At 34.7% G+C, this 27,286-nt stretch overlaps 1 protein-coding gene and 1 long non-coding RNA gene across 2 annotated transcripts in view; one reads left to right on the top strand and one right to left on the bottom strand.

Moving 5' to 3' along the window:
* LOC136030179 (protein Mpv17-like) overlaps positions 1 to 27,286 on the top strand; it is a 104,869-nt gene that overhangs the window by 34,572 nt on the left and 43,011 nt on the right. The window lies entirely within an intron of this gene.
* Positions 7,807 to 24,196, bottom strand: LOC136030172 (uncharacterized). The gene is made up of 3 exons (XR_010618207.1): positions 24,071 to 24,196; positions 13,274 to 13,417; positions 7,807 to 8,262 (listed from the first exon to the last, which is right to left on the bottom strand). It is a non-coding gene; the product is annotated as an uncharacterized LOC136030172 (long non-coding RNA).

Below are 27,286 nucleotides of genomic sequence, written 5' to 3'. Positions count from 1 at the left end.
AAATCTGTTATAGATGGAAAATACAAACCTACAAATAATTTCATGAATATATGTAAATAGTTGTTTTCAGGAAAGAGCAAGCGATTCCAAAAAATACAATAAAAATGTAAAAAATAGTAGAAAGTAAATACTTAAGTGGATTTGGTGCAACATATATTTTTAGCACTACTTTGGCACTAGTGATATATGTATTTTTATTTTTTCAATAAAATATATCTAACGCCAAACAAGGCACGCGACCAATGGTGGTTTAGTTCACAAGCGGTTACATTCGTGATATTACACTGTGGTCATGGGTTTACTTGAAGGGTGAGGGGGGGGGGTTGGTGTCATCCCTGATTATACAGGGCCTGAACTATCTATACGGAACTGCTTCAAGCCGTTTCTTGAACATACTAGAGGAGAAAATAGAGTAGCAAGACTAAACGGCTAAAAGCTATATATTGGTCAACAGCAATTTACTTATAGCTTTGATAAACAATATGTAGTGGAGGTTACGTATATCCCTGACTTACGTATTACTGTGGACCTGATTATGTAGCTGTGCCACAAAAATTTAATAACAAGTTAGATTTCTGAAAGTAATTGGTTTAATGCGGACAAACCTTGCTATTGAAAATCAAGCTCAGGATCTTCATCCCTTAATTCATGCTTTCTTTAGTGTAGTGGAGGAGCTTAGTAGAGATAACAAACTAAATGGGGCAAACACTGAAACTCTGGTTATTAAATAAGGCTCCACATAATCTATTGTTGTTCCTGTAGCAACTCCCAAGCGTAATAGCCATCAAATTAAAAGCCCATATGACCATCTAATGGTAGAATCTATGAAGGGGTTGCATTGTTCATCACAAAAATACAGTTAAATGAATCTCGGTTAAAAAGTTTATCATATAATCTAGTATCGGTGCGCGTATCCTTTGTAGCAACTCGTTTATTTTTGTTCAGTGTATTCACCACCAAAAATCAGGACTTTTAGTGAAGAAGATACGTGGGAGATACTAGAAAAGGATATGGATAGTATTTCAGAATAGTTTTTGTCCCATTATTATCTTTTTCTAGGGGATTTTGACGACCATGGAGGGGAGGAAGAAAGAGCCCGTGAATAGGAGGTGGATCTCAAACCGGAATAAGTGAATGGAGTTTATATGATTGAGCCGTTGATAATGAGGAGGATGAGCAAACGTAACCAAAGAAAGATTAATTTGTATAGAAATTATCTGATTTTTGTCGGAAACAGAATCTAGTTATTTTGCCTGGAAAGACAGGGAAGGATAAAAGAGTGGGGTATTTTGTATGTTTTTGGGTAGACATTCAAGTGTTATATATTATGGGGCTGTTAGCCCGAGGCTTTTTTCTGGTTCTTCAGATTTTGAGTTAATGGCACTGGATCGGTCAGATGAAATGCATATTAGGATTCAATTAAGAGGGGAAGGATGGGCTGAGAGCTAGAATAAAAATATTTGGGTTGAAGGAATGATGTGTAAGGAGTTTGGGCCTAGGTAAGGGTTCAGGTTTGACAATGATAGTAAAGAGAAGTTGAAAGTTCAAGTAGTTGAAGATTGAGGACTGTATTCATTTATTCAGAAGAGCAGGAAAATAGCAAGGGGATATAGCAGTTTCTGTTGAATTTTTTACAGTAATTTTGTGTAAAAGAGGAAATAAACTGGAATGTAGGATAAAAAATTGTAGGAGTTCTGGTTTTATGAGTTTTTTTTTACAAGGATTGTGAGGAAAAGAAGAATGGTTTAAAAATTTTTCACATTGCTTAAGGCTAGTAGTAACTTGATCTTAAAAAAAGTTGTAAGCTTCTATGGACAAGCAATGGGGTTATAAAAGGCTACGCAAGTGGAAAGAGAGATGTTTGGAAGAGGAGAGCAAAAAAAAACGGAAAAAAACTTAGCGTGAATGATGCAATCGAGTTCTGGAATTTAGTTAGAAAATCAATGGAAAGAAGGTTGACTGATTCAGTTATTCTCACTGATACCTGGCCAGATTACACAGAACAAAAAAGTGAAGGGATTTGCACCAAAGGGGACGAAGAGAGATCTGAAAAGGTGATTGATAGTTTAGTAGAGACAGCCAATATGAAGTCGGATTCAGAGGACCCTAAACTACAGGAGCTGGTTGGACAGGAGGATATTTGGCATTTAGCAGAAATATGGCCCTAAAAAGAATGATAGGGAATTCAGCACCAGGCATCGACATAGTACAAACTTAGTTGTTGAAATGATAAAGAGCATCTATATTGACAGCAGTTGCATCGATATTCTCTGCAATTCTAAGTACACCTCTTTGGCTACAAAACTCGCAGATATCGTTTATTATCCTATTATTTAGGAAAGGAGAATGAAACCTACACAGGAACTACAGGAAAAAATCTGGGAAGTTGTATTAGCAAGTTATTTTGTAGAGTGCTGTCTAAAACGATGGATTAATAGTTTTTATTCTAGCCCAGTTTTGAGTAAGATAGGCCTTAAACAGTTTGTTTACTATAACGTTATTCTATCACCAATTGTGTTTTCTTTCTTTATTAATGATATTTTGGAGTGTTTTAGAAATTGAAATGTCCCTATGATAAGTTTAATGGTACTGAAGATGTTATGTTTATAATTTGCAGATGGCATAGTATTGTTTGCAAAATTGGCTCCGGATTTGCAAAAGATGTTGGAGATTTTAGATAGTTATTTGATGAGTATAAAATATAGGTAAAATATTTAAAACAGTTAAACTAGTTTTTGGAAGAGGAGAAACGGAAAAGAATAAGTTATATTTAAAGGGAGAGATGAAAGAACTTAAAGATTTTATTTATTTGAGGTGTAAGTTTACAAGTTGAGGGAGGTGGAGTGATGAAGTGCAAATTGCCAGTTGGAGGGGTTAGAAATCTTTCTCGTTGTTACTGAAGAGCCCACTTAGGCATCTAAGAACAGGGATGTGAAAAAGGGGAAAAAGTAGCAAGAATTTATTTAGTACATTTCACAAGACTTTTAGAACTAAGTGGAAAATTCAATAGTTTGGTATTAAAGGGGGATCTAGGATTGCGTCCATTGAGGGTAATTAATGGGTCAGAATTGATAGAATACTGAAAAATGGTGACTGCTTTACCAAATAATCGATTAGTAAATGCAGCGTTTCTGGAGGTATTGCAGGATGAAAAGAAAGTTCATAGGCTTCCAAGGTGAGATCAATTTTAGATAGTTGTGGGTTATCGGGAGTTTGGAAAGAAGGGAAGGAGATGGGACTGGAAGCGGGAAAAGTAGCAAAATTAGTAAAAGGTTTGCTGGAGGATCAGGAGATTCAGAAATAGCACTTTTAAGTCATGGCCTCGGCCTTTACCAGCAATGCAAGGAGGTCTGGGGATATGATATTTATTTTAAGAGGGTTTCAATAGCGAAGATATTAAGCGGTATATATCAGAGATCGGTAATTTTTAGCAGTTAAAGGAAGTAGGAAATATTTAGGGAGGATAAGGGTAATAGATGGTCCTTACTCATGTTCTATGCGTGGAGGAAATCAAAAGGATCTACTTCACATCATGGCCCTCAGTCCCTAATTACAGGATTTAAGGTTGGTTTCGATGATGGAACCTAAAAATTATGGGACAATAAGGAAGATAGTAAAATATATAAAGCTGGGAATGACGAAGAGATTTTTGAAAGGCACGGAGGGGAGGGAGGAATTGCTGAAATTAATGTTGAATGTGCATAAGCTGCTTTTGTTTTTTTGTGATCATAGCCCTTGTGACTTCAGAGCATTAAATAAATTCCTATCTATCTATTTTCACACTATTATTTTTGCAATTTTTATTATTTCTTTGTGATAATATTGTGTATTATTATGGTATCATACGCCCAAAGACATAGTTATAAGGTTTTAGAGTAAGATATATAAAGAATGGCTGAATAGAATCTCTATCTCAAAATTTTGATCCGGTGAGTTTGGGGAAAACATGTGCGTGGGAGGAGGCCTAGGTGCCCTCCAATTCCTGGTCACTTAAAAGAGCACTAGAACTTTTAATTACCCTTCCAATGAGACCTCTCGAAACATTCTAGGACCACTAGGTCGATACGACCACCCCTATAAAAAAAATTAAAACACGCATCCGTGATCTGTCTTCTGGCAAAAAAATACTAAATCCCACATTTTTGTAGATAGAAGCTTGTAACTTCTATATTAAAGGTCTCTGATACTCTGAATCTGATGGTGTGATTTTGTTAAGATTCTATGACTTTTAGGCGCGTTTTCGCCTATTTTCTAAAACAAGGCAAATTTCCTTAGGCTCGTAACTCTTGATGGGTAAGACAAAAACTTGGTGAAACTTTTATATTTAAAATCAGAATTAAAATGCAATTCTTCTGATGCAACGATTGGTATCAAAATACTAGTTCTTAGAGTTTCGGTGACTATTGACCCGGGTTGCTCCTTACTACAGTTCGTTACCACGAACTGTTTGATTCAGCGAAACTGCCAGAATATACTGAATTAAATATGAAAATGGCGTAACTTTAATATTTCAGAAACTCTTACTGGTATTCAATTGAAACTACCATCAAATGGTAAGGAGGGGGCCAAAACAAAACGAGGCACCCGTGTACATGGAGGTCAGGGAAGAGTAAATTTGCACCATTGTTTACACTTTCTCATTTTTTAAATCCCTAATAAAGAGCAGAAAAATCCCTAGAAATCCCCATCTTCATTTCCAAAATCCCTAAAGGTCTCCCATTTTCTAATTACTCCCTGAAACGCTTCTCCCTATCTCATTTTACCCGTACCATTGAAAGGTAACATATTTTGGCTTCTTAGATTGAAGTCTAGCTATCACTACCATAATAGAATGTCTTGTCATGCCTTTTAAAGTGCTTTTTAATCATCAGCTAAATACAAATAGCTTCATATATACTTCAAATAATATTAAGCAAATAGAAAAGAAAATGTAATACTGTAATGTAGGTTACAGTACAAGATGTTTTATACTGTTCAATCGTAACTGGTAAAACGTAATCAGAACCTGATGTGTCCAACATTTTTTGTATGGGATTTTTTGCCACTGGCCACAAAAACCCACTTGGGTAAAATTATACCTTAAAAATTGCTAGTGTAAAGCACAGATATAAATTTTTTTTAAGGCTGTCAGTAGTAAAATTCGATAGAATTTGAAAGCTGCCGACACTTTGGCTGCACAACTTATGTTTTGACAGCTTTCCTTTTTGAAAAAAAGCGTAATTTTGGCTCTGGCATTTTGTAAATTTTTGTACATTTTTTACACATTACACACTTTCTTGAGCCCTTTTCATTCCATATTTTGCTTTTAGAATCCCCCGCAAAGTTAATGTTTTCAATTTATTCTGTCGGTCAGTTTTTACTACTTTTACAGCACTGAAAAACCTCTCGACATTGATGTTTAAAAATAAAACAGTGGAAATAAATAATACTGTCGGTTTCAGGTTAGGATACAAAATCTGTTCCGGCAGAAGTTTTTTTCACCAATACCAAACACCAGCAGGTCACGGAATCCATTGTTTTGACGTTTTCAATATCGATGAGGCTCTGCCTCCTCCACTCTTGCTCGGTTTTGATTTCGTCCCATGGGATCTGTCCATACTTCCTAACAAAAGGTAGCAGAGAGGCAAGCTGAAGTGATCGGGCTGATACAGGGTCAACCATTTCAGCATATTTGTAAATGTCGTTTTCGAAATGGAACCTTTTCTGTATCTGGCCTACTGCTTTGATATGGAACGCCGGTGCAGCTTTGAGAACTACTTCGATTGAATCAGGGGGGACGGCCGTCTCTGACCTTAACGTATAGAGGGAATCTTGTCCGTTCGGACCCAAGTAAACGCTTTCAAGGGGAAGTTAAAACTTCCGATTGTTCACATCGATTTCTAAAGCACTAGTTGATTCCACATAGTCCTTCTGCAGGAAGTTCAATGCTGAGACCAATGTTTTAAGCTTTGTTTATACCCCAAAACTAGAAATATTTTGGTTTGAAGAGCTCAAATTGTGCTTAAATTCGAATTTGCGACAGAATTGATTGTTATATTTGTAAAGAACATAAAAAAAAAGACATCGAGTGGTATGTTCACTTTATTTGTAAGTAAAAAAAATGAACAACAAAAAATTTACCAATTATAGTATGAAGGTTCATGATTTTCCCCTGGGTACGTTGGCTTACCAAAAACACATAATCCATTTATTCATACGTTTGCCATAGTTTTTAACGGCTGTCAGTTGGTTTGTCTGTTAAACTAGGGTAATGAAACGGTAAGAGAGGTGTTCGAATAGTTATAGCCTACCTCTATTATTCACGTCAGTACTTATAAAGCTGGCAACAAGTTCGAGTTCAAGTTTTTTTGATTTTGCACAAAAATCGTAAACATCATAAAAGTACTGTGGAGAATAAGAATCGTACATATAATGCTTGTCAAAATTTTTTTACTACAGTAAGAACAACTACATACCCTATAAAACTATCAAAATACATTATAACTTTATTTATCTGACCTGTAAAAAAATGACATGCTATCTACCAATTAATCTTATGAAAAAATAACCCAAAAATGACAAACCATATGACTTCATTAATCGAGAACAGTCCAAGCTGAAATTATTGTTTGAAGCCCACATCAGCATGGAACTGTTTCAAACAGTTCTTTGTTGCAAGTTTGTTACTTAGGACTCCTGTACATCTCAAAAACTGTGTGGTGATAAAAATTTTTAAGCAACTGAAGAAGTTCTTCTCTGTGATTCTAAGTTCAATTCGCAAGGAAACAGATCCTAAATCGAAATATCCTGCTTCTCTGATCAAGAAGATGATGGTGATGAACAAATTAAAGGAAAACCCCCAAAATTTCCCTAAAAGTCCATGGGAGAGGAAAAATCCCTAGAAAATCCCCAAATCGCTAAAAAAAAACTCTCGCCCCAAAGACTTAAAAAATCCCCATTTTAGGGGGGGAAATCCCCATAGTGAAAACACTGATTTGCACTATCTCAGGAACGGCTGAGGTTAATAAATTGATATTTTCAAATAATATGAAGGTGGTTATTAAACCAAATTGAAGGAAACCTTAAGTCGATCTGTGCAACCAGGTTGTCAAAAAGGCAGAAACTCAATAGGAAATTTGAAAAACATGTGCTTTAAACAGAGGTAGCTGCTTGTTCAGCTTCATTTGTGAAAAAATCTTTTTTAAATCTTTCACAATTCATTTTAATAGCATAATTATAGCACAACTAATACCTTTTGTCTGCAAATTTTTAAGGGTTTAAAATATTTCTATATTTGAGAGATAACTGTTATCTGTTTACATATATTTGATATATAGACCTTGAAATGTGTTACAATTCTCTGTAGTAACTAGGACACTTCCTAGTTTTCCACAAAGATTCTTATGGAAACACGCCAAGCCTTGGTTAGATGTCCGAAACTACTTGAGTTTAATTTGATTCTTATGAGAGTACGGGGTTTTCCAAGGTTGAACTCTTCCCCGTAGCATAAATCCGCTCCTCTATGTTATCAAAATTAAGACTGAAAGTTTTGCATTGCCTATTGATTGCTCTAAAATTATGTGCGACCTATCAGTCTATTTATCTATTTTATAATCATAATTCTATTAATTCAGCAGTGTAGATTCATGAGTGTAAAGATACGGTACTTCTTTTTCTAACACAAAAACAATTCTAGGACTGTGATTTTGAGTAAGATCACCTTCACAACCGACTCAACCTTTTTATCAGGGTTCCTTAAAAAAATTCCTGACTCTAGGAGGAGTAATTAGTAGATATGATTAGCTTTAAGAATACAAAATACTAGAGTTTTATATAAACAAGATTTTAAATCTTTATTTAAATAAAGAGTAAATAAAATGTCTCGAATTTATTTTATTGATTGTTTGTTGACTCAGGAGACGATTTCTTGGCTGAGAAGCAGAGGCTGTACAAGGAGCATAAGAGCTTGAATGAGCAGCAAACTCGTTTAGCGAGGGATGAGAAAAAAGTATAATTTATTAAAAAAGTAAAGGGTTCTATTTCTTTTTAAATATTAAAAAAGGGGAGAAAAAAGGCATAGACAAGAATTTCATGGAGAATGAAACTAACTTAAGGTTGAGAACCCTTGATTTTTATTTAAAATTTACAATTACAAGAAGTCTGGTCTGCTGCAGCGCCTTTTTCTGTGAAAATGAATGCTATCACACAAAAAGACGGCAACAGACGGTACAGACTAAACAGAATTAGGATGATCGAAATTTACTGCTCAGCTCTGATTTGAACCTAGAAAAGAAAAAGGACATTAATCCTTTGGAGATAAAAGACATGTAAAGAAGAGATAAAAATAAATAAACAAAGAGGAGAAGAGGGCTAAAACATAAAACCAGACTTAATATTATTATTAGAAAAAACAGAATTAATATTCGGTCCTCTATGAAGTTTAGGCTTTAAAATACTGAAATGGGTGACTGCTTCCTTCGAACGTGAAAGTTTATTACGAAAGCCAAGTCATATTGCTTCGATAGATAAAAGAAAAGAAAACAAGATCTAAGAGCTCATATGGCACTTGTGACGAGGCCGGAAGAAACAAGAGCTCAAATACTAGCAAAACTCTAAGAATCAATAGATTGATTTAAAAGAAAAATCAGAGGCTTAATGCCGGCAGGGATTTAAAATAACAGCTCTGAGTCACGAGGTCTTACTAAATATCAAAATTAATTAAGATACGATCACCCCCTCGTAAGTTATAAATACCTCATTTTTTTTGCTTTTTCTTCTCCCTTTAGCCACCCATATGGTAGAATCGGGGAAAAACAACTTTATCAAGTCAACTTGTGCAGCTCCCTGACACGCCTACTAATTTTCATCGTCCTAGCACGTCCAGAAGCACCAAACTCGCCAAAGTACTGAACCCCACCCCCTACCTACCCCAAAGAGAGCGGATTCAGTACGGCTAAGTCAAGCACGTATCTAGGACACTTGCTTATTGTACCCACTAAGTTTCATCCCGATTTCTCCACTGTAAGCGTTGTCCAAGATTTCCAATTTCCCCCTGCAACTCCCCCCTCCCCAGTGTCAACAGATCTGGATGGGATTTCAAATAAGAGCTCTGAGACACAAGTCCCTTATAAATATCAAATTTCAATGAGATCCGGTCACCCGCTCTTAAGTTAAAAATACCTCAATTTTTCTATTTTTTTTCAAATTAACACCCCCCCCAACTCCTCCAAAGAGAACAGATCTATTCTAATTATGTCAATCACGCATCTATAACTTGTGTTTATTCTTCCCATCAATTTTCATCCCAATCTTCCGACTCTAAGCGTTTTCCAAGATTTCTATTTTCCCACTCCACCCCCCCCATTTCCCCGGATTCAATTCGAAATGAAAAAGATACCTCAAATTTCGTTTCGGTTTTGAAAAATTCCGGTTTCCCCCTTCCAACTCCCCTCAATGTCACCAGATCTGGTCCAGAAAATAAGAGCTCTAAAGCACAAGATCCTTCTAAATATCAAATTTCATTAAGATCTGATCACTCGTTCGTAAGTTACAAATACCTCATTTTTTCGAATTTTTCTGAATAACTCCCCTCACCCCCCCCCCTTCAACTCCAACAAAGAGAGCATATTCGGTCCAGTTATGCTAGTCACGTTTCTTGGACATGTTTTAATTCTTCCCACCAAGTTTCATCCTGATCTCTCTGCTTTAAGTGTTTTCCAAGATTTCCGGTTCCCTCCAACTCCCCCCCAATGAAGCTGGATCCGGTCAGGATCTACTATAAGATATCTGAGTTACAAGGTCCTTCTAAAAATGAAATTTCATTAAAATCTGATCGCTCCTTCGTAAGCTAAACATACTTCATTTTTTGATTTTTTTTTTCAGAATTAACCCTCCCCCCAACCCCCGAATAGAGCGGATCCGTTCCATTTATGTCAATCATGTATCTAGGACTTCTGCTTATTTTTCCCATTAAGTTTCATCCCGATCCCTCCACTCAAAGCGTTTTCCAAGATTTTAGGCCCCCCCCCAACTCCCCACAATGTCGTCGGATCCAGTCCAGTTATGTCAGTCACGTATCTTAGGCTTGTATTACTCTCCCCCTCAATGACGCTGGATCCGGTCAGGATTTAAAATAAGAGCTCTGAGTTACAAGGTCCTTCTAAATACGAAATTTCATTAAGATCTGATCACTCCTTCGTAAGTCAAAAATGCCTCATTTTTTCTAATTATTCAGAACTACCCCCCCCCCAACTTGCCCAAATAGAGCGGATCCGATCCGGTTAGAGTAGCTATCAAGTAGCTATCCAAGAGTATAGGTCCAATTACCAATGTCACCGGATCCAGTCGGGGAAAAAAAAAAAAAGAGCTCTAAGACACGATATACCTCTAAATATCAAATTTAATTAAGATCCGGGGGTTAGTTGCCCTCCAATCACTTTTGACTATTAAAAGAGCACTCCCCCTTTTAATTTCGGATCGAATGAGCCCTTTTCGAAGTTTCTACGACAACAAATGGCCATCTCAAAATTAAATGAGATACATTTCGGGAAAATACGAGGAGTGGGAATTGTCCACCCTCCGATCACTCTGGATCTTAAAAAGAGCAATAGAACTTCTGATTACCAGTCCAATGGGCCCCCTCCTAAGGTATTACGATCACACTTTCTATCTAACCTTGTGCGCCTACAGGACATAACTTACATCCCTTGCCCTGAGAAATGTGGCGGGTTGTCATCCTCAAAGACATGATTCCAGACCTTTCAATTACGTTGAATAAAATAGATATCTGAAAATTTTTATTGGATGTGTTTTGGGAAATGGTGGGCGGGGAGGGGGGGGGGGTAGTTGCTCACCAATCACTTTCGACTATTTAAAAGGAGATCGCCTCTTTCAATTTCCAATCGAACGAGCTGTTTTCGAAGTTTCTTTGACAACAAATGACCATCTCAAAATTTCTCTCAGTTTCATTTCGGGAAAATACGAGGCATAGGAGGGGGGGGGGGGTTCATCCTCCGATCACTCTGAATCTTAAAAATAGAACATCTTATTTCCAATCAAACAAGACTCCTCTGAAGTTTTTACGACCGACCTTTCTATATGTACCTTATATAACCCCGGGAAATATCTTGACTTGCCCTGAGGTTTGGGGATTGTCATCCTCAAAGACATAATTTCCAGTCCTTTCAATTACATTGACCAAAATGGCTATTTCAAAATTTTATTGGATGTGTTTGGAGAAATGGTGGGCGATGGAAGGGGGTCAGTTGCCCTCCAATCACTTACAAATATTAAATAGGGCACTAGCCCTTTCAATTTCCAATTGAATGAGCTCTTTTTTAAGTTTCTACGACAACTCCTTCGATACGAAGTGCCCTGGTTTAAACAAAGAAATAAATAAATAAAAATACATTGTGCCCACATCGGTCTTTATTTAGGCAGCGCTATTGCACTGCCTAGGATGAGACTCTTCTTTTTCTATCTTCTTCCTACAACTAGAGTAACTGACGCATACATACAAGCAACTGTAAGCGGAGATGACATTAAAAAGATAAGAAATACACGCTCGCTACCGCGGCAGTAAATATAATTGTTATTAAAAATTTTTAAGCATATATTCAAGTTCTGGTTTAATAGTTACAAAGTTTAATAAAACAAGCTTGCAATTTCCTGTGAATTGCTAAATAATTAACAAGCAGTATTAACAGAGACTATGCACATCTTTTGATAAACTCTTCCCGGAGGAGTGTGATATTTTAGTCATTTTAGTGTTTCATATGTTGGACATTCCAGCCAAGTGTATCAGCATACGAGTTTCCCCTTTATCGTTCTTTCTGCATGTGTCTTAATATAACGGAAAGTTCAAATTAATTCAAATTATTTACAGCTTGGGTTATAACGTGCGTTGTAACATCATGACAAGATCGTGTTTTAGGACAACTGCGAAAGAACTGAATATTCTGGCGTGAACAGGGGCATCACACGTCTGTCTACAAAGCTCAAAGATATTCTGAACATGGCCACTCCTCGTACAACCATTGATAAAATTAGCCATCTTGCTGCATGTGCCATCTCCGTAATGAGACTGCAAATGGAGTCCCAGGCAGAAAAGTTCCACGACAATAACACTTGGATTACCAAAGATATAATCCTCCTTATTGAAATGAAACATCACAAAGAATATGTCACATGAAACGTCACATTACAACAAGAATTCCGATTACAGCAGTTGAGAGACCCAACCAACATTTGAAAAAGAGAGTTGAGTGAGAAATAAGAAAGGCAAGAAGTGGAAGGATTGCAAAACTGAGTTCCAGACGAGCTCCGATGTTGCACACCTGTGACGTTATTTCATAAGAAAATTAAATTAATAGTTACAAATAAAGAAAAGAAAAGACGATCTAAAGAAAAGCCTTTCTATAATCCAATTGCATCTAAAACCTGAGCAAAGTTTTAAGCCAATAAAAAAACAAAATTTTTGAGCCATTAAATCCTTTGCAAGTAGCCTCTCTGTTCCTCTATTGTTAAGACTTTTCAAACAAATTAGTAAAAGGTTAGTAGAAAATAACTGGTAAATGTAATTAAAGAAATGAAAATAAAACTCTGATGGTAAAGGCAACATTTTAAAAACAAATTAAATTCACGATTGCCAACAAAACTAACTGTCTAAAAACCCCTTAACAAGTATTGGTTCTGGCCCCAAATCAACTACCACATTAAGGTCTGAGTCATAAGGTCAGAGACCTTATGGCAGATATACTGTCATATGGTCAAAGATCAAAACTGTAAGGGAATCCCTTAAATGAAACAAAGCACCAGGACCAGGTGGTGTCACAGAGATGCTTATAAATACTTTCGCTGCTGATGTTATTGACTCATCTCTCAATGGCGTATCAGCTGCTTGGCCCACTGGTCGAGCCCCATAGATATTACACAATGCAACACTGGTTCCTAATCCTAAAAGAAGGCTCAAGGATGAACTTTGAGGAATACTTCCCTATTAGCCTGATGAGCCACTGAAATAGAACACTGCCTCGGCTGCTCTTTACTTTCACTTTACTATTACATCGTGAAAGCTTTACATACAAAGACATTGTCTACATTGTTAACTTTCGTTGTTGAACACAATGTTTAGTTCTAATGTATACATTGTTTAGTTTAACGAATTTAAGTGGATTGTTCAGTTGATCCTAAAAAAAAACAAAAAAAAACATAGCCTTATTTCATGCCAAAATAATAATCTAATAATCATTATTTAGGTATTGCATGCAAAAAAGTACAAAAGCTAGTATCTTACCTTAATATTATTTGAGTTCGTTAGGAACATGGCAACCCTGTCAATACCCATACCCCAGCGACCAGTTGGGGGGAGGCCATATTCCAAGGCAGTACAGAAATTCTCATCTATAACTTGCGCTTCATCGTCTCCAGCAGCTTTGTCCTAAGAAATATGCATTGGATAATTGGAAAAAAAGAATAGAAGAACAAAGGGCAAAATATGAACAATGAATAAATACATCAAAGTTCCAATTGAATAGAATATTCGATATTTTTAGATTTAAAAGTCGAAATAGCCAGCCCAGAGTCTTTTACTTATATTCGAGCTCAAAGAAAACATTTGGAACTAAATTAATGTCAATCTTTTGTTCGAATGGGAATAGAATACTTCTTACTTTAAAAATGAGCAATATACATTATGAAATACACAGAGGGCTTCAAACAAAGAAGTTCAGGAAAAAAAATTTGACTTTCACAGTCGGATAATCTGATAAAAACTCGACTAAGTAAAAAAAAAAAAAAAAAAAAAAAAAAAAACCTGATAAAGTTCTTTCTGCCAAAGAAGAAATTAAGTTCAATACTAAGACATTAACCAATAGCTTCTTGGATTTTTCGTCAAAACACCTTAAAAGTTAGCTTGCTTCATCCATTTTCATCATTAGAATAACGACAATTCCAATTTTTGTTTCTATTTTTCTTCCAAATTTCAAATAACACACACACACAAAAAAAGGAGTCTCAAGTGATATTGAAAAAAAAAAAAAAAAAAAAAAAAAAAAAAACGGTTGTCAGTAATGTTTGTGAAAACCCCTACTTCTTCTTTAGTTTATTAAAGAATCGATAAAACGTAATCAGTCAAAATGATGATAAAAATAGAAATAAAGGTAATAAAGCTAGTTAATAAATTAAGCCTATATGAAGGAAATAAAAAAAATAGTATTACAGAAATTTCACGATCAAAAACTCATAAATGTCTATTTAAAGTAGTCGGCTTACCTAAATAGAGAAAAAGCCGAAATTTTTCTCAACATTTGTTATCATTTTTCTGATTTGGCAATATCCTTTTTAGTTTTTTTCTATTTTTATTTTTTTAGTTTTGTTTTTCTCCTTTATTTTTCAGTTTTTTTTTTATTTTATTTTTTAGTTTTTTAGCTTTTTGGTTTTTTTTATTAGTTTTTAGTTTTTTTTGTAGTTTTTACCTTTTTTTAGTTTTTTTTTTACTTATGTCCTGGTCGTCATTTATATTCCCTGTGTCCCGGTCGTTATTTGTGTCCCGGTGCTTTGTTGATGGTGATTGCTAATCGAACATTCCTTGTGTCCCGGTCGCTTTCTCTTTGAGTGTACCAGTCGTCATTTATATTCCCTATGTCCCGGTCGTCATTTGCATCCCGCTGTCCCGGTCTGTAATTTTGTCAGTCGACAAACATGACGTCAGTCGACACAAAAACATGACGGCACTCGACAGACACACACACAGACAACTTATTTATATATATATTTGTATATATTTATATATATATATAGATATATATATATATATATATATATATATATATATATATATATATATATATATATATATATATATATATATATATATATATATATATATATAGATATATATATATATATATATATATATATATATATATATATATATATATATATATATATATATATATATATATATTTGTATATATTTATATATAAATATATATATATGTATATATATATATATATATATATATATATATATATATATATATATATATATATATATATATATATATATATATATATATATATATATATATATATATTATATATATATATATATATATATATATATATATATATATATATATATATATATATATATATAAATTTATATATATATATATATATATATATATATATATATATATATATATATATATATACATATATATATATATATATATATATATATATATATATATATATATATATATATGTATATATATATATATATATATACATATATATATATATATATATATAGATATATAGTTGTATATTATTACTGATATGCATCAAAAAATATCGAAGACCAGAAGTGAGATGCAAACCCCACAAACTTTTACACAAAATGTAAGACACTTTACTGAAAATATTGAACTTTCAAAAGAGAAGTAAAATCGGGAGAAGCTTGACTTGGCATCAAACAGTTCGTGGTAACGATCTGTAGTAAAGAGCTACCCAGCTCAATATTAACCAAAACTCTAAGAAATGGAATTTTTATACCAATAGCTACATCAAACGAATCGCATTTTAATGCTGATTTTAAACATATAAGTTTCAACAAGTTTATTCTTACCCATCAAAAGTTATGAGCCTGAGAAAATTTGCATTATTTCAGAAAATAGTGAAAAATACCCCCCAAAAGGCGCTGAATCTTAATAAAAATCACACCATCAGATTCAGCGTATTAGAGAAACCTATTGTAGAAGTTTCAAGCTCCTATCTAAAAAAATGTGGAATTTTGTATTTTCTTTTTGCCAGAAGGCACATCATGGATGCATGTTTATTTGTTTGTTGTTTTTTTTTCCCCAGGGTTGATTGTATCGACCTAATGGTCCTAGAATCTTGCGAGAGGGCTCACTCTAACGGAAATGAAAAGTTCTAGTGCCCTTTTTAAGTTACCAAAAAAAATGGAGGGCACCTAGGCCTTCTCCCACGCTAATTATTTTCCCAGAGTCAACAGATCAAAATTCTGAGATAGCTATTTTATTCAGCGTAGTCGAAAAACCTTATAACTATGTATTTGGGGACAACTTACTCCCTCAAAGTCCCTGTGGGAGGGACTACAAGTTACAAACTTTGACCAGCGCTTGCATATAGTAACGGGTATTGGGAAGTGTACAGACGTTTTCAGGGGGTTTCAGGTTTGGGGATAGGGGTTTAGAAGAGGGGGATATTTTGGGGGAACTTTCCATGGAGGAATTTGGAGACAATGTGTATGCACTCAAATTCTACTCAAGTACTCTTAGAAAACCTTTCCTCTGTGGCTCTACTTCACAAGCTGAACGAATCAAAGTTCTTCAAGTGTTTAAGAACAACATAGCAGTAAATACAATTTTCGTCAGTAAAATTGCTGACACTTCTTTTGACCTGCCAGATGCCTATGTCCTTATCCAGATATCCGCCCATGATGGCTCTAGACGTCAGGAGGGACAACGGTTAGGAAGAATCTTGAGACCCAAAAAAGATGCCATTGCTGAAGATTACAAAGCGTTCTTTTACACCTTAGTATCTGCGAGAACAATGCCTTTGTAAGATAGTGTTGAAGGAAAGATATATCTCTGTGCTGAATTTAATGTGGTGGTATTCAAGGCTGCCTGTAGAAAATAGCCTTTCTTGCTATCAGCTTTATCATATACACCAAAATATACTTCTCTCCAAGCATAAAATACTATTCAGATAGTGGAAGCAAAAAACTGAAAAAAATGGCTAAAGTATAGGGATGGAATTGGATAATCATATGGAGTGTAAACGTGTAAACTAGGTGCCTATAATATAACGTGTGATATAGGTCTCTTTATAAATCCTATCTGCGATGACCCACTTTCTCTCAGCTTTGATGATCCAGCAAAGACTATTTGGTTTTTCATAGTTAAAGTTTTGTCAACATTTGGCCATTTCGAAGTTAATCTACCACCTTAATCCACTTAAAAAAAAAAATTCAGTTTTGACTTTCCTTTGTCTGGAAAGTCTAGAATTCTTTAAACATGAATGTCCTACTAAAGATTTTATAAGTTCGTGACACCAAGGAGTTTAAAATGTTTCATTAGCGTTTGGGTGGGATAAAAATTCCATACTAATTAGCAAGGGGTTCAGAGAGAATCTTTGAAAAATGTGACTTGTTTGACTGTTTTCTATAAAACAATCCAACTTAACTTATTGATGGGTTTAGGACTTCTATTTGGGCATTTCTAAGCATATATTAATGGATGCTACAACATTTGGTTGAGCCTTGTCATGTTACAAAATAACTTTATCATTTCTATTGGGATTTTTCTTGTAATCCTTGGCTGTAACATATCAATTGCCATCATTAGATCTCCTTCATGATTTTTTCATTCAGATTCAGTAGTTCATAATACATTATGCTATTCTGTTGATGGTGTTGAGAATGAAACATGGCTAGAGTTTATATGCATTGTCTAACATTTTTTATTAAGGTAATGAGTGCAGTTTTTATTACCTAACACAATGCAATACAAAGAAACTTTCTTTTTGACATTAGAGCAGTTGTTTGTTGGGTTGCCACTCCAACAAAACTAATGGTACTACTCAGGGTCTCTTAAAAGTACTATCACAATGTAAAAAGCACTACCCCCCAAAAAATTTGCAAATAAATAACCTAATTATCAGAGTGGATAACAATCCTTTTGATTGAAGTTCAGTATTGGGAGAGAAATAGTCCTGCATCCACAAAGAATAATTTATGAAACAAAGCAAAAAATAATAATAAAAACAGCCAGAATAAGTGAGACAATTCACCAATTGAATTGGACAAAATTCTTTGCTTAGCAATAGATTTTGCCTGCCTACAACCTTGATTTTCATTAGATATGTGGACAGGTTGTCTTAAATTAGACAGGGGGAAGATACTGATTGAATCTTTTAACATGAAGTTATTATAAATTGGGCTTATGGAAATATCTACTGTATTTCTATATATATATATATATATATATATATATATATATATATATATATATATATTCTAAATCGCCTCTGCAAAAAGAGCTAAAGGATCATGGTTCAAAAAATGTCGACGTCTAAAAACAGAATCAAAGCTGTCATTTTTATTTTTCAACTTCAGGCTTTATCTATTGAAGTTTTGTGTTTATGCAATAGTTCCCCCAGTTGTTGATGGGTCCTACCAGTGTAAAACTTCCCACATGAACATGGGACTGCAGACGCCAGTACCCAGTATATGGTCAGTTTTACCCTTTCCAGGCTGAAAAAAAAGTTCAACTTTTTGTTTGGTTTTAAAGAAAAACAAAGATTATGGTTTTTAAATTTTTTCAAGTGTGATGCTGACTTTTGAGATGTATGGTACCATGATTTGATTTTATTTATTATACCCCTTTTTTTGTTTCATGTGTCATGCAAAGTCAGTGTGGTTTTAGAATGTGTTTACATAAAGAATAATTTTCTGTCTAAAATAGCCTATAAAGCTAATGCATACTATTTTAATTTGGATTTGTTGCTAGTCTTGTCTATTGAAATTGTTTGCATATGAACAAATGGTGTTTGATGTCTTTTGTCTACAATTTATATGATACCAATTTTTTATTTCTGGCACAAGTCTGACAAGAGTTCACAAAGTGGATTTGAAATCGAATATCTACCCCACCTGGATACAACATGGAAACATACCCAGCTTTATTACACTTTAAACAGGCATAAGAAAATGATGAGGCACATGATGAGGTGTCCTCAACACCACATCAAACCTATATCTACTGTTATCACATCCTTCCAATGAAAAAACGACTTCCTCCAAGAAATTGGTATTTTAAAGAGAGGAAAAACGATTTTAAAGAGAGGAAAAATGCAACACAAAATTCTATCCTGGTCGTGCTGACCTTTGTTTCATAGACTTTCAGCCAGGACATGCAATGGGGGTTGGGAGCATGCCATCCAGTTCTTTCAGGCACCTTCCCCAGATTTCTCCAGGCACTTTGAAGTTGTGTCAACTATGGCTGCACCTACAGAGCTACGCCACTGGACCCCATCCCTAACCCAATAAATAGCAACATTAGGACACTAAACATTGCCCTTACAGACAGCTGACACAACCCCTTTTTGGTTTCTACTTTTGTATAGATAGGGGGGTAGAAGAGAAGGATATGTTTGATAGTTTGTAGCAGTATACCCTGTTATAATCAAATCTGTTTGGTTACTCAAAAATATTAGTTGAAGATTTGAATTTAGTTTTGGTGACAATTTTGAAGCAAGCATAAATTTAAATGAAAAGATTATTGTGCCACTGAGGTGACTTGGTTTTCTACCTCTAAAAGACTATTGATCACCTGAGAAATATATACAGCAGCCAGGCTATTGGTCATCATCTTGTTTGTCTTTAAAACAAGTAGTACACATACCCACCCACTCTTTGGGGAGTATATTGGACCTTATCCTCACAAATTTTGATGATTTTTACTCCCCCCCCCCCTTTTTCTCTTAGGCCTGTTGGCATGTCAGACCACAAAACAATTCTGTGGAAAGCAAGAGAGCCCTTACCAAAGCCTAAAATATCCCACGTCACTGTGCGTCCTTGTATGGAGTTGGCCATCTGTGAATATGGTTGATGGATTGGATGACTTCCCTGAAGTGCACAGTAACAAGCCCTTGGATACTAAGGTATCTTTCCATATCACTAATTGTGGCCCTATCTTTAACTGGGAAAAGTCCAGATTAACTGCTCCCTTTAAATTTTTCAACATGTCAAGACACTATTTTCTATCAAGCCATCTGACCAGGGCCATCATGTTTGGGGGCAGGAAGAGGGGACCCCCCCCCTAAAAAAAAATTCGGTCACTCAATTAAAAAAGGGTCAGTAGAATCAAGAAACACAGAACCATAATTTTTCTGATGGCAGTAAAATTCTTTGTTTGGTTTAATATAGACCAGAAAAATACTGACATGTCATCTACGGAAAAGGCAAACTTGTTTGTTAAACACAGCAGTTTTAATCACTCCTGCTGTAAGTTTACAGATGGCGCAACAATTTTTCATTTGGTTAAATAATGAGCATTAAAATAGTAACATGATATGCACCAAAATCTGAATCTTGGCTGGTAAGCAAAACAGTTGTACCAACACATTCAGTGATTTTACACACTACATTTAAATGAGCATTATGCTAATTATTGACATTAAAAGTCGGTAAAATAACCAGCCAGTAGGTAAAATTCCTTGATCGCCCCCCACCCCCTAAAACTTTTGGGGCAGAATTGACCCTCCTTATATATAAACTTTAATGAATGGATTTAGAATTTTCCTAAATACCGCACTACAATATGGGTTTTGAAAGGAAAAAGAGGCACTGGTTGGCCCATGTTATTGAAGACCATGGGACAAAAACAAAGGACATATTTATTGAAAATAATGCATTGTAGGAAATAGTTTGACAAATTTTTCAGGATATTAACTAGATAATAAAAACACAATTTGGTCATAAAGACTCAAATTTATAAAAGAATCCTTTGAAAATGATGTATCTCTAACTGAAAATAATGTAAATTTAGGTGCAAAAAATATTACATAGTTCAGGAAATGAACTAAGAGCTCATATGGCACTTGTAACAAGGTTGAAAGAGCCAAGAGCTCATATGGTATGAGCTGTCAAGTTTCTAAGAATATAATAGATTGCTTTAAAAGGAAAATCAGAGCCTTAATGCCAGTCAGGATTTAAAATAAGAACTGAGTCACAAGGTTCCTCTAAATATCAAGATTCATTAGGATCCAATCACCCACATGTAAGTTAAAAATACCTCAATTTTTCTAATTTTCTCTCTCCCTTCAGCCCTCCAGATAGTCAAATCAGAGAAAATAACTTTATCAAGTCAATTTGTGCAGCTCCCTGTGACACACATACCAATTTTCACTGTCCTAGCACATCCAGAAGCACCAAACTTGCCAAAGCACTGAACCCCACCCCCTAACTCCTCCAAAGAGAGCAGATCCAGCAAGGTTATGTAAATCATGTATACAACATTTATAAGCGTTTTCCTAAATTTCCAGTTTCCCCCTCCAATGTCAACAGATCTGGTCTGGATTTGAAATAAGAGCTCTGAGACAGGAGTTCCTTCTAAATATAAAACATAATTAAGATCCAGTCACCTGTTTTTAAGTTATAATACTTCAATTTTTCTAATTTTTCCAAATTAACAACCCCCAGCTGCCCTACAGAGAACATATCCATTCAATTATACAGAGAACAATTATGTCAGTCATGTATCTATAACTTGTGCTTATTCTTCCCATCAAGTTTCATCCCAATCTTTCCACTCGTAAGCATGTCACTGGATCTGGTTGGGATTTAAAATGATAAGTTCTATAGCACAAGATCCTTCTAAAGACCAAATTGCATTAAGAGTCAATCACCCATTCATAAGGTACAAATACTTGATTTTTGCAAAATAATCATCTTGTAAGCAAATATTGAAGCAACTCTTTTTGGTCTAGTGGGTAAACTTGTCCCCTGGTGATTGTGTAAAATTTAATTCCCCCATTGACTATTGGTTCATTTTTCAAAAGAATATCATAAATTGGGTCAATATTCACAGGGAATTTAAATATTGACCCAATCTATGATATTAAAGTAATTAACTAAGATTCAATTTTACTAATTTTTCCTCAGTTGCTCTTTGATTCTCATTGAAGTAACTCAAATAGCTGCTTTTCCCTATGTGGATAAGTAGTGACAATCATATTTATTATTATTGGTGGTGGTTTTTATTTATTTTTTTAGATTAGTTTTCTTTTAATTTTCTATCTTGCGCTGAGGATGCCTTGTTTGGATACAGGCAAAATATCTGCATTGTTTTAGTCTTTCCTCTCTACTGGCTGTTGTCTCATTTGAAGTTTTCTTTTTGTAGAGTTTCATCACTCTTTGTTGTTTATTGTCATGTCTGGCCAGTTTGGCTTAAGAACTTTCATTAATGAAACATATAATGTGACCTAAGAGTGACCTAAATGAAGAGATCTAATCCCCCTTCCCAAAAGTATCTGATTGAAGCTGTAAGATACCATATTGTTTGAAAGAGTTCAAAGAACATATAAAACTCAAAATGACCAGAAATAACAGGTAGCAAAATAGTACTACTGAAGTAATGAGTGATGCCAGAACAATGCATTACTTACTAGTTAAAAATAAACATCTTGGCATAGAAGAAGTGTAAAAGGAGTTGTCATAGAAACTTAACAATCATTGGTAAATAAAATGTACATCAAGACATAAACAAGAATTACAAAGTGTTTCTGGTCACATTCTAGTTTACCTAGGCTACTTTTTACTGCCTTGGGAAGGGGTTAGGTTAGGAAAATGAAACTTTCAGAGATGAGTCTATCAACTAAAGTATGTCCCAGGACCAAGGAGGATATTTTGAAATACCTACATCTACCCCTTCTCTCTGCAGAGAGCACTGACCTTTAAAATCTTTGTGTTATGAAAGTAAAACATTGTAAAATTTTACAAACATGGCAAAAACTGGCTTACTATGCATTGAAAACTAGGCTAAATAAAAAGGTATTGTATGTACTTCTATTTTAGCCCAACCAGTTGATTTAATGGTTCTTCTGAAGTTGATATTCATAACCTTGTGTTATTTTTAGGAAAATTGGATGGATTTTAATCAAAATTTGTACACAGCTCTTTTATTTGCAAATATGGTAAAATTCTAGTCAATTGACTTCTTTCAATCTCAGAAAGGGTTTAGGTTAGGAAAATGAAATTTTCAGGTATGAATCTACAGACTAAAGTAAGTCCTGAGAAGATATTTTAAAGCAACTACCTCCACTCCTCCCTCTAGAGGACCCTGACCTTTAAAGATGTGTTATGAAACCTTGCAAAATAAATCTTCTGCATAATTGAAGTACAACAAAATTTTTTTCTGCTTCATAACTTGGCTTACTTTCATTTTATAAGGTTTTAAAGATATGCTAATATATTTCCTAAATTTGGAAAAAAAAACATTGATATGGCTCAAAATTCTACTCAAATAACAGGAATTGCATTTTCAGAACTAAAGTCAGAGAAAAAGCAACTAGTAACTGAAAATTAAGGTAAAATATTGTTTTGTCAAAATTTCAATAGGTATAGGACCTGTCATGTAGGCAAATTTTAGGACCCTCTAGTCTAGAGGGAGAAGGAGTAGAGGTGGGAACTTGAAAATACCTTCCCAGGACAATATTTAGCCTGTAGACCCATCCCTGAAAGTTTCATTTTCCTAACCTAATCCCTTTCCAAGATAGCAAGAAGTCAATTAATTAGAATTTTACTGCAAATACTATCTGACCAAACAATTTTCTTTGTATGCCAATGTTGGCAGAAGTGAAAATCCAGTATTCTCAGCTTTACAACTTAGTTCAACCCCAATCAAGATCAACAAATACACTTCCTAAATTTAGAAAAAAAATGACTTGGCTTAAAATTTCAGTCAAGTAGCCTGTAAATCCTAATTTAGTAACTTCTTGCTATCTCAGAAAGCAATTAGGTTAGGAAAATGAAACTCCTAAATATGAAAATGAAACTTCCTAAATTTAGAAAAAATGACTTGGCTTAAAATTTCAGATATACTTTGACCTGTAGACACATCCCTGAAAGCTTCATTTTCCTAACCTAACCCCTTTCTAAGATAGCAAGAAGTTACTAAACTAGAATTTTACCTAATAGCCTAAAAGGAATTACATTTTCATACCCAAAACTAGAGAATAAAAACTAAAAATTAGTCAGTCACCTAGGCAAATTCCAACAACATAAGAGATTAGAAGACAATTAACATGGTCTATTAGCCTAGCTAGACAATTCTTTCGGAATGTTTTTGGCCATGGATTTCCTTCTGAAAGATCAATTTTCCTAACCTAACTATTTTCCAAGAAAATGTTTCTGATGCTTCTGTGCCTACGTCTTGGACAATATGATCAAAAACTGTCTGGAAAATGACCATGATAATTAAATAGGCTACAGTATCCAAAAAGGAAGACAGCTCCATCAGAGGGGACAGGTCATTTACCTAATTAGCCAATCAAAAGTACCTACCCAAGTTTACCACAGGAGAGATCTTCAGCTCCCCGTTGAGGGAACTGAAAATATCCTGAACAACTCCTTTCACTAGCCTGCTGAAGATGGCCGGCAGGATATAAAAGGGTTGACAATGAATATAACGTAAGAAATCAGTGTTTCAAACTTTCTGTTCCGTTAATATGTCCCCTAAGCACCCGAAAATTTGTCAATTTCAGCCACATTTTGTCAATATTTTGTTTGTAATTTATCCGAAATATGTCATATTTTGTCTATAATACGTCTACAATGTGTCAATTTTGAAATAATATGACATATTAGGTTCATCTTACAACAACAATTCTTTTATTGATCAGCCGGACTATTTCGCTGCCTTTTATTTCTGGTCGTTTCGAGTTTTCCATGTTCTTTGAACTATTTCAAACGAAAAACTAGTTAAACTAGTTTTTGGAAAAGGAGAAAGGGAAAAGAATAAGTTACATTTAAAGGGAAAGAGATGAAAGAACTTAAAGATTTTATTTATTTGGGGTGTAAGTTTACAAGTTGAGGGAGGTGGAGTGATGAAGTGCAAATTGCCAGTTGGAGGGGCTAGAAATCTTCCTCGTTGTTACTGAAGAGCCCACTTAGGCATCTAAGAACAGGGATGTGAAAAAGGGGAAAAAGTAGCAAGAATTTATTTAGGACATTTCACGAGACTTTTAGGACTAAGTGGACAATTCAATAGTTTAGTATTAAAGGGTGATCTAGGATTGTTTCCATTGAGGGTAATTAATGGGTTAGAATGATAGAATACTCAGAAAAGATGACTGCTTTACCAAATGATAGATTAGTAAATGCAGCGTTTCAGTAGGTATTGCAGGATGAAAAAAAAAAGTTCATAGGCTTCCAAGGTGAGATCAATTTTAAATAGTTGCGGGTTATCAGGAGTTTGGAACAAAGGGAAGGAGATGGGACTGGAAGCGGAAAAAGTAGCAAAATTAGTAAAAGGTTTGGTGGAGGATCAGGAGATTCAGAAATAGCACTTTTAAGTCACGGCCTCGGCGTTTACCAGCAATGGAAGGAGGTCTGGGGATATGATATATCCCCAGATATTTTAGGAGGGTTTCAATAGTGAAGAAATTAAGCGGTATATATCAGAGATTGGTAGTTTTTAGCAGTTGGAGAAAGGAGGAAATATTTAGGGAGGATAAGGGTAATAGATGGTCCTTACTCATGTTCTATGTGTGGAGAAAATGGCAAGGATCTACTTCATATCATGGGTCTTAGTCCCGAATTACAGGATTTAAGGTTGGTTTCAATGATGGAACCTAAAAATTATGGGACAATAAGGAAGATAGTAAAATATATAAAGCTGGGAATGACGTAGAGATTTTTGAAAGGCGTGGAGGGGGGAGGAGGAATTGCTGAAATTAATATTGAATGTGCGTAAGCTGTTTTTTTTTGTAATCATAGCCCTTGTCATTTCAGAGCATTAAATAAATTTCTATCTATCTATCCTTCTATTATCTCACTATTATTTTAGTAATTTTTATTATTTTACGTGAGAATATTGTGTTATTATGGCATCATGTGCCCAAAGACATAGTTATAAGGTTTTAGAGTAAGATATAAAAAGAATGGCTGAATAGAATCTCTATCTCAAAATTTGATTTTGGGAAAACATGTGCGTGGGAGGAGGCCTAAGTGCCCTCCAATTTTTGGTCACTTAAAAGAGCACTAGAACTTTTAATTACCCTTACAAAGAGACCTCTCGAAACATTATAGGACCACTGGGTCGATACGATCACCCCTATAAAAAAAAAATAAAACACGCATCCGTGATCTGTCTTCAGGCAAAAAATACTAAATTCCACATTTTTGTAGATAGAAGCTTGTAACTTCTATATTAAGAGTCTCTGATACGCTGAATCTGATGGTGTGATTTTCGTTAAGATTCTATGATTTTTAGGCGTGTTTTCGCCTATTTTCTAGAATAAGACAAATTATATCAGGCTCATAACTCTTGATGGGTAAGACAAAACTTGATGAAACTTTTATATTTAAAATCAGAATTAAAATACAATTCTTCTAATGCAACGATTGGTATCAAAATACTGTTTTTTAGAGTTTCGGTGACTATTGACCCGGATTGCTCCTTACTACAGTTCGTTACCACGAACTGTTTGATTCAGCGAAACTGCCAGAGTATACTGAATTAAATGTGAAAATGGCGCAACTTTAATATTTCAGAAACTCTTACTGGTATTCAATTGAAACTACCATTAAATGGCAAGGAGGGGGCCGAAAAAAAACGAGGCACCCGTGTACATGGAGGTCGGGGAAGAGTACATTTGCACTATCTAAGGAATGGCTGAGATTAATAAGTTGATATTTTCAAATAATATGAAGGTGACTATTAAACCAAATTGAAATATACGAGGTCCATCAAAATTGTCAAAATGGGACATATGACATAAATCAAGAAGCGACTAGGACATACAGCCCAGTTACAGAGGAAACTTTGTATTTTTTTAAAAGCATGACTTTCCTTACTTTTAGGAACAGTTGTTGAGGATTTTGAAGGAAACCTTAAGTCGATCTGTGCAACCAGGTTGTCAAAAAGGCAGAAACTCAATAGGAAATTTGAAAAACATGTGCTTTAAACAGAGGTAGCTGCTTGTTCAGCTTCATTTGTGAAAAAATCTTTTTTAAATCTTTCACAATTCATTTTAATAGCATAATTATAGCACAACTAATACCTTTTGTCTGCAAATTTTTAAGGGTTTAAAATATTTCTATATTTGAGAGATAACTGTTATCTGTTTACATATATTTCATATATAGACCTTGAAATGTGTTACAATTCTCTGTAGTAACTAGGACACTTCCTAGTTTTCCACAAAGATTCTTATGGAAACACGCCAAGCCTTGGTTAGATGTCCGAAACTACTTGAGTTTAATTTGATTCTTATGAGAGTACGGGGTTTTCCAAGGTTGAACTCTTCCCCGTAGCATAAATGCGCTCCTCTATGTTATCAAAATTAAGACTGAAAGTTTTGCATTGCCTATTGATTGCTCTAAAATTATGTGCGACCTATCAGTCTATTTATCTATTTTATAATCATAATTCTATTAATTCAGCAGTGTAGATTCATGAGTGTAAAGATACGGTACTTCTTTTTCTAACACAAAAACAATTCTAGGACTGTGATTTTGAGTAAGATCACCTTCACAACCGACTCAACCTTTTTATCA

The sequence above is a fragment of the Artemia franciscana genome, chromosome 8 (genome assembly GCF_032884065.1).
Source record: "Artemia franciscana chromosome 8, ASM3288406v1, whole genome shotgun sequence".
NCBI lineage: Eukaryota > Metazoa > Arthropoda > Branchiopoda > Anostraca > Artemiidae > Artemia > Artemia franciscana.
Note: the sequence above shows the minus strand (reverse complement) of the source record. Positions and strands in the feature narration are given on the sequence as shown.